Consider the following 8,103-nt stretch of genomic DNA (forward strand, 5'->3'; position numbering starts at 1 on the left):
CATAAATCATTTAGAGCATAATGAAACAAAATTGAGTGACATTGAGCTCATGATTTTTCACAAAGCAAGTCTAATCTTGAATGTTTTAAGTTAAAAAGTTTGCAAAGAAAGATTAAATATTTATCAATTGATTTTCTTGCGAAATCTTTTTTTTCTTTTATTGAAATTAATTCTTTATTTTTAATGACATAGCATGATTGAGCAAACTTGATTGGATATATTTATATAAATTGCACAAATTTGATGTTGCTTGGTATTTCTCTTATAATTGGTAAAATTGATTGAAAGGGATTTCTTAAGCATGATTTTGAGTGTGATAATTTAACATTGATGGAATTTTTCAAGCAAAAGAACATATCTATTTGCAATGTTTGGCATCCTTGAGATTATAATGATTTCAATGATATATAACTTGAACAAGCATACCTTGTGTTTAAAATGCCATTAGATCTTGTTCTTGTTACAAATGATTGCTTGAATAACCTCAATGGCATTTTTGTCCATATGTTGAAAAATTGTAGAAAATGATAAATTTGATGTTTATTATGCTTAAACGTTGTTTAAATACTTGTTATACATGTTATAAGTCATAGTCACGCATCATGATGTAAATTGAATATGTTTGAGCATATTAAAAGCATGATTTTTCAAATGAGCATTTCAACTTTTTTTTTTTGCACTTGTGAACAATGAGCAATAAAAGCCAAAATATGAGTTCACATGTTTTTCTTGAAGAATCTTTGATCATACATGTCCAAAATAATGTTCCAAACATAGTTGAAATGAAATTCTAAATTGTTCTCACACAAATCCATGTTTTGAGATCATTATACCTTGGAACATTGCATGTTTTGCTCTTTTTTCTAGCTTTTCAATGTGCAGGAATCCAACATAATTGACTCTTTAGCATAGATAGTCGACTATTGGAGAACAAAATGCAAACAATGCTGCTGAAATGATAAAAAATGGACCCAAGGGATATGCAGTCGACTCTTGAGTGCTCTAAAGCCAAAATGGACAGGTTTTGAGTTCCAAAATGTTTTTTTACTTTACATCTTATCCATTACAATATTTTCTTCCCTATATTTCTTTTTTCAAAGATGATTCTTGACTCTTAAAAACATGTAACATGAATACTCTCATGATCATTTATTGCAAGTACATGTTCTTGAAATTGCAAAACTTGCTGAAAAATGGGAAATCATTTTTTATGAAATAAACCTATCTATTCCCAAGCATGACACTCATATTGATTCCATAAATTCTCATGTATTTACAATGACAAAATAGAAATATGAGAAATTGTTCATCAATGATTGAATTTGCTAATTCGATCGGATTTTCATGTGCTTATATAGAAAAAATCTTCTCATGAATATTGAAATGTTCAAATGCTAATCTAGGAACAATTCTTGAAATATATTTTACGTTTATGCTTAAATGATTGTTTCAAAATTGATTTCTTGATTATGCATACAAACTTGATTAAGACGAATTCATCAAACTTAATGAAAATATTCTTGGTTCCTCTACTATATTGGTCAAGACACATGCTTATATGATTTTTCTTTATGCTTGACCTTAAGGTTTGAAATCTAAAACTTGACTTGAGCTATGCATTTGAATATGAATGGAATTGTCAAGTTTGATCATGGCATATATTGTGAGTTGACATAGTTGAAATTTACTTTGAATATGCATTTAAATGTTAACTATGTTTTCGTTGAGCCTTAATGTTTACATGATCTAAAGATTTTATGTGAATCCAACTTTGGCTTATAGGTCACCATAAACAACTTGACATGTCAAATAAAATATGACCTATAGCTTTAGTTAGCAATGAATGCCTAACGTGCTTTGATTAAATATCTCTTTCTTGAATCTTTATAATTGGTATTCATTGATGATTGAATGTTCACCTTGAATATATTCATGAGTTGAGTGTTTTACTTTCAATATTCTATAACAATTGATTTCACTCATGAATTATAAATTATTGAGAAATTGCACGTACCTTGAACTTTAATGGTTGCATATTTTTTCAATGGGTATATGTCTATATTGAACTCATGCTTGCATTTTGATGAACAAAATTGGAATCATGATTAAGGAAGATAGCCATGTTATTTCTTATAACCATGTTTCTGCTTTTTTGATCATAACTCTTATACATGATTGCAATAATGCAAAATGCCTTAGTCATGCGTCGTTAATAATGATATGCCTTCTTTGAAAGTTCTCCTTGAATTGACAATATCATATATAATATGGAGAATACATCTTGCAATGGTTGCTTCAAAATGATTTGGATGAATGACCGCTCGGAATTGATTGGGAAGAATACTCACTAAAAATGCTTAATGATGATATTTTTTAATTTCTCCTTAAGTTGCTATTTTCATGTATGAATTAGAGAATTTCCTAAAAATGCTTGATTGATATACTGCTTGGCTAATTGATATTGAGAATAAATAATGAATGTTTGATGATGATTGATAATACTTGATGATAATTGAGAATAGTGCTTAAAGACTAATGATACCTTAGACATGCCTAGGAACTACTTGGCAAATACTTCTTGAAAATATAAGTATGTGATGAATATGTTGAACATCTATTCAAATGCTCATATTTTTTTTAGTTCCATGAATACTTGAGTATTAGGGAAATAAATTGAATATCCATATGAATGCTCATTTATTCTAGGCTCATAATTTCTCTCCTAATATTTGATCTATTGAGTATCTCTAACATTTTGTGTTGAGCTTATGATTTCTTAAGGGGGAGTCAATCATTGTCATTGATATCATAACGAATTAAGATCTTCAACAACAAGGTTTGGTGAGAATTCAACATTTGGTGTTTTTCGCTACCGGTAACATCTTTCTAAACACCAAAATAGATATTGTGCCTTATGTCGCTTCTCACTTAAACTTGAATGTTGAAATGCATAATTGGTATCAAGCCTTAAGTTTTCTCAATTAGTGTCTAACTTTAAAATTAGCATCAAGCTTTATAATTGTCTCTTCTCTCTTGAGCTTTAAAATGATCCTATCTTTATTAAATGTTTTGAGCCTTGTAGTTGATATGCTTGAAATGCTTAGTGATATGGGAAGTCTTTACTAGTGCTTTACCGATTGATATAATGAGCTTTAAAATGATTCCATCTCTCATAATTGATATTGTGCTTTTACAAAGGAGGAGATTTTACTTACATCTATCAATTAGTTTATTGAGCTTTAACACTTGGTATTGGAGTTGAAATATTGCTTATGTGCTTATTGAACATCTTTATGCTTATCTTTCTTGAACTTCATAAATGCTATTTTTTTTAGTGACATGATTGAGGATATTAAGTGCATACTTATGATGACTTGGTGACTTTGTGGTTTCATATCCATAGTCTTAACGCTTCTATTCTTGATGGACTTTCCTAACCATTGTTTCTTGAGCTTAAGTGTTTAATGCTCACTCTTCTTAACCTTTTTTATATAACAAAAAGGGAGAGAAAGTTTATGAGCAAATTTAATTTTATGCATATGTTGAGGGGGAGATTTTAAAATCATTTCAAATGTCAAATGTAAATTATGCTCATAGTTTTGTCATATCAAAAAGGGAGAGATTGTTAGCATTAAAATTATTATAGTTTTGATTATGACAAAATGATGAAATTTGCTCGAATATTATTTGAGTAATCTTTGACAAATTCTTGAAATGATTTAACTCTCATACATTTGTTTTTACATGACACAAGCTTGACTCTTGAAGTTATTGAACTATATCTATAAGCTTGTATGACTTAAGTATATGAGTGCTTATGATTCCTATTCATTAAAGTTTGATTTAAAGATTAAAGGAAAATCTAGATGCACTCATTAAGGGGGAGTTTTGAATATCTTTTTTAATGATGGCATAAAAGGAGGGAAGGAAAAGTAAGTTAAATTGAGTTTGATAGGTTTCCATGTTTAATTTATGTGTGTGATGTTTAGTTAGGATTTTATTGAATATTATGTGCTAGTTATTATGGATATTCAATATATCTTGCTTAGCTACTGTGGGCATTGTATATCTTGTTTAGCTGTTATGGATATGATAAATAGTTTATTGCAAATCTTTAAAGAAAACTAGATGCATTGACTAAGGGGGAGCAACTCATTATGCATAAAGATTTAAAGCATTCATATTGAATATAGACATTGCACTTTTAATCTAGGAGTATTTTGTCATCATAAAAAATAAGAAAAAGAGAATGTTGACTCTATATGTTTTTGATGATAGCAAAATATTCTCATTCATTTGTGTCTAATGCCTTTACTTGAGTGTGCAGGAAAATTAATGTATTAAATTAATAAATCAATCTTTCAGAGAGTATATCAAAAGAAAAAGAGGGACAAAAATAACAAGATGATATTGTCTAACAAGGAGGAAGCCTATTGGTGAAACAAGGAAGAATATTGGTTGACCAAGTTTCAAATTGGAGAAATGGTGGGCTGAAGAGTTTGAGAAACAGAATCAATCTAGTCAATCAAGTCAGTCGACTAAGTGCTCTCTGCCAGAATCTGTAAACCAAAAACAGAACCAACTTAGTCGACTAAGAGCTCTCTGTCTGCAATTTGAATCAGAGCACTACAAGATAGATTAACGGCTAGAACTCATTCTCAACTATTTTCAACGGTCATAAACTGTCAAATTGCCATCAGAGTTGTTTCTCCAAGTATAAAAAGGTCTTCCAATGGTTAGAAATAAGTTTTGAGAGAATTGAAGGCTTTCAAGTGATATAAAGTTGAAAAACCAGAAAATCCTCTCTGCACCTTACTGCACTTAAACGTCAATCTTTGTAATAGAGTTCAACACTTCATCTTGTACCATCTAGATCAAGTAAGTGATCATAGGTACCTCTTTATTTCTTCTCTTCTTGTACGCTTAGAGTGAGCGAGTCACTCTAAGGGATTTATTCAAGCTTGGATTGCTTGATTGAGTGTAAAAGTTCCAACTTAGCCTAGAAAAGTTGGTTGTTGGATTTTGGTTGATCCCGGTAAAAATCATTGTTGTAGGTTATGGTTGAGCCTTGAAAAACCACCTTGGGTTTTTGTTTAGCCCGTGAAAAACTAGTGTAAAAGGTTGTGGTTGAGCCTTGGAAAACCACTTTGGGTTTTAGTTGAGTCCGTGAAAAACTAGTGTAAAGGTTTTGGCTGAGCCTGCGAAAAGCCATTGTAAAAGTTTGGTGAAAGCTTGTGAATTTTACCGGATTCTTAGTGAATCGTTGGGAAAATCCTTGGTTGGATAATCAAGGTAGTGGATGTAGGTCTTGGACCAAATCACTCTAAATTGTTGTGCATTTTATACTCTGTTTTTAATTTTTTGAGTTTTGGAAATTAGTTCCACACATTGTCAAGAGTCAAATTGTGCTATTCACCCCCCCTCTAGCACATAATTGGGACCAACATATGTTGACTTATTTGCGTGAAGATGTTTTGTTATCTAGGAACACTATTAAAGCCGATATACTTAAGATGCATAAAAAAGAAAGATGCAGGATAAAAAACTTGCTTCATAAAGCACCTTGTAAGATTTGTTTGACTTCTAATTTGTGGACTTCTGCACTACTGAAGGGTATATATGTCTTACTGCTCATTTTGTTGACAAAATTGGGTTTTATAGAAAAAAAATCTTGAGTTTTTCCTTTATGCCACCTCCACGCAATAGTGTTGCTTTGAGTGAAAAGGTTCATGCACTATTAGTTGAATGGGGAATTGAAAGTAAATTGTTTTCAACGACATTGGATAATGCTTCTTCAAATGATACTTTTGTTGAGAAGTTGAAAGTGTATTTGAATATGATATAACCACTTTTAAGATGTGGTAAGTTTTTCATTTAAGATGTTGTGCTTATACTATTAATTTGATTGTGCAAAACGGTTTGAAAGAAGTTGATAGTGCTGTCGAAAAAGTGAGGGAAAGTATTAAGTATGTCAAAGGTTCTCAAGGGAGAAAACAAAAGTTTTAGAGTTTGTGAACATAATGCGTTTGAATTCAAAAATAGGCTTAAAACAAGATAGTCCAACTAGATGGAATTTCGTATTTCTCATGCTTGAAAGTGCACTTTATTTTCACTTGGCTTTTTCTCATTTTGAAATTAATGATTTAAAGTTTAAGGCTTGTCCATCTAGAGATGAGTGGGATAGAATTGAGAAACTTAGCAAGTGCTTGAGTGTCTTTTATGAGATTACTTGTGTGTTTTCTAAAATAAAGTATCCCACAATCGACTTGTATTTTCCTTTCGTATTCATGGCATGTATGACCTTGCAAGAACTTATGAGTGGGGATGATGTGTATCTGAAAAATATGGTTACTCAAATGTTTTTAAAGTTTAACAACTATTGGCATGAATTTAGTGTGATTTTAGCTATAGCTGCAATATTTGATCCTCGATACAAGATTCAATTTGTGGAATTTAGTTACATGAAGCTTTATGGGAGAAATTTAGCTGAATTTAAATACATTAAAGATAATTTACTTGCTCTTATAATGAATATGCTACCAAGGTTTCTAATACTCCATCATCATCTTTAATCACACTTTTTATGACCTACCTTTTGGGTGAAAGTTGCAAACGGGAAGAACAGAGTTCTTAAAGGTAATTTTTTTTTTAGTTTTGAAGTATTATTTTTTATTAAAATTTAATATTTTTTTATTTGAATATTTTTTAATTGTTTTGTTTTTATTAATTGGGAGTTTGAGAATTTTCAAAGTAAGTATGAGGCTGCCAACAACTAATCTCAATTAGAGCAATATTTGGTTGAACAAAAAATTGATACGACAATGGAATTGAATATTTTACAATATTGGAAGACAAAAAAATTTCGTTATCCTGAGGTTGTTGCCATGGCTTGTGATAGCTTGGCCATTCTTGTATCCACAATGGCTTTCAAATCTGCTTTTAGTGTTGGTGGTAGAGTTCTTAATCAATATTAGAGCTCACTTAAACCAGATGTTGCAGAGGAAATTTTATGTTCTAAAGATTGGCTATTTGGGAAAATTGGTAATAAATTCTCATTTTTTCATTTTGTTTTTGGTTATGTTTCTTATGTTTAAATGCATGATTAGAATAAGTTTGATTTATTTATATATTTCTAATAAACATTTTTTATACTGTAGAATCTGTAGAAATAGAGTTGAACAATCTTACCACATATGTCATGACTTTAGATATTAGCAAGGAAGAAATGGCATTAGCAGAATGCTCTACGACTGATGTCAAATATTAACACTGAAGGGTAGTGCTTTAAACTAAATTTTATATTTTATTTAATTTTTTTTATTTTGATCCAATTTATTAATATATTATTTCAATTTCATCATTAAGTTCTGGGACACTAGAATGATGTGACATTGGCAAGTGAGTTTTCGATTTGGTTTGGTGTTAGAAATTGTTCATGATGTGGTGTTTGGAATTGTTCATGGTGGATATGTATTTGATTATGGTTGAAAATTATGAATGATTTTAGATATTATTAGTATTTTAAGGTTATATGTTAATGTATGTTATTTACGCTAACTTTTATTATATTTGATGTTATTTTTATTTTGTTATAGCTATTTTTATAATTATTGATTTAAATTTAAATAATAAAATTAAATATTTATAATTTAATCGTGTAATTTAATTCTGTAAATGTGTAAAACATGTTAAAAGTGTTAACCATTATTCGTGTTTACAATCATGTTGTGTCTAGAAAAAAATTCTAACACGTTTAATAAACGTATTAATCGTGTTGTATCATGTTACACGATTAATAATCGTATCTATGTACGCATTTCAGATTTTGACACGAATACTTATTCGTGTCGTGTTCATATTTATCTAAATAATCGTTAATACCCTATATTGACACAATACGATTAGACACACGAACACGAATTGCCACCCTTATTTAACACACATCTATTTGGAACCATGCACTTGTGCTATGTGATAAAAAACAATCATCGTGCTATTTGAGGATCTCATCCCTTTTTACGACACATTTATTGACAAGTTCATACATATTTATGTTTGCAGTGTGACAATAAACAGTGTTTAGTGGTGCATATTAGGCTAGAT

The sequence above is a fragment of the Theobroma cacao genome, chromosome 6 (assembly GCF_000208745.1).
Source record: "Theobroma cacao cultivar B97-61/B2 chromosome 6, Criollo_cocoa_genome_V2, whole genome shotgun sequence".
Taxonomy (NCBI): Eukaryota; Viridiplantae; Streptophyta; class Magnoliopsida; order Malvales; family Malvaceae; genus Theobroma; species Theobroma cacao.